Here is a 1,188-nt window from a genome sequence, read left to right as displayed (position 1 = left end):
CTCCACTTCTGACTGCCAGTCTCTTTTGGAAGCAAAGCTTGAAATTCCTGACACTGTAGTGGTAAATTTTGCACATGCTAGTCTAGCATTGTAGCAGGATTTGCTCTAAACTGATCTGAAAAAAAGGTCCCAACAACATATTACTCTCACTCTCCACCCACGGATCTGTGTCCTTGTTAAATGGAGATGAATGTTTTTGTGCCTGAGCAAAAACAGGGAAATGGACCTAATGCACTGTGGGAATCCTAAGAAAATTAACAAATCTTAGAGCAAAATTAATGTTTTTTTTTTGTGTGTGAAGCCACCTTACAGTAAATGTGGATTTGACATTTTACACAAGCTAAAAACACAGAAAACACTTTGTTTTGGGCTTGGTGTGTCAGCATGTCAGACTGTCTCCTGCCGAGGTTCATTTGGCTCCCAGGAAGAATTGACAGAATGACTAATTTCTAGAGAACGCCGTCCGAATTGAACTGATTATCCCTAAATTGTTTGTCACAGGCCAGAGACCACAGATCTATTCATGCTCTCCATGACTGGGATATTGTTAGGACCAGCGTCACCACTGGTAACCTTGTAGAGGAGCAGAAAATGTACGCAGCTGAGAAAGTTGTCTTGTCTTCGGTCTGAAGGTCGCTGAACTTTGCTCACCATTTCACCCGAGACAGATAATAAAAATGTAAATGCTGATAATCAGACACCAAATGACTCATGGGTCGAGTCAGAGTCACACATTAGTTTTAATCAGCAAGTCATCAGAACAACACAAGGTAAAAAGCTGGGAACGTCAACACAAGAAATAAAGAGGTTCCTAACTGATGTATAGTTGATGTCTACCCTTATCATTTTATCTGGGCTTTCTCTATGGTTGTTTTAGAACTTTAGAGATTATTTTAACTGCAAGCTATTTATTTTCTTCATGAATCTTCTGAGCGCTGACTAAATCAGTTACACGGTGCTTTACACACTAAAGCTGTGTTCAAAATGTTCTTGCTATTCACTCACTCGTCCACTTAGCTGTGTTCACTGTAATGGACTAAAAAATACAGGAGTTCCCAAAGGTATTATCACAACATTAACACAAATATATTGATTTTATGTATTTGTAATAACAGTTTTTTATATGTCATATTTATATTTTACTTATATTTCAATTTTCTTTGGCATTGTCAGTTTTGGTTTTAGTTT

Source organism: Girardinichthys multiradiatus, chromosome 23, assembly GCF_021462225.1.
Source record: "Girardinichthys multiradiatus isolate DD_20200921_A chromosome 23, DD_fGirMul_XY1, whole genome shotgun sequence".
NCBI lineage: Eukaryota > Metazoa > Chordata > Actinopteri > Cyprinodontiformes > Goodeidae > Girardinichthys > Girardinichthys multiradiatus.
This window is presented reverse-complemented; position numbering follows the sequence as displayed.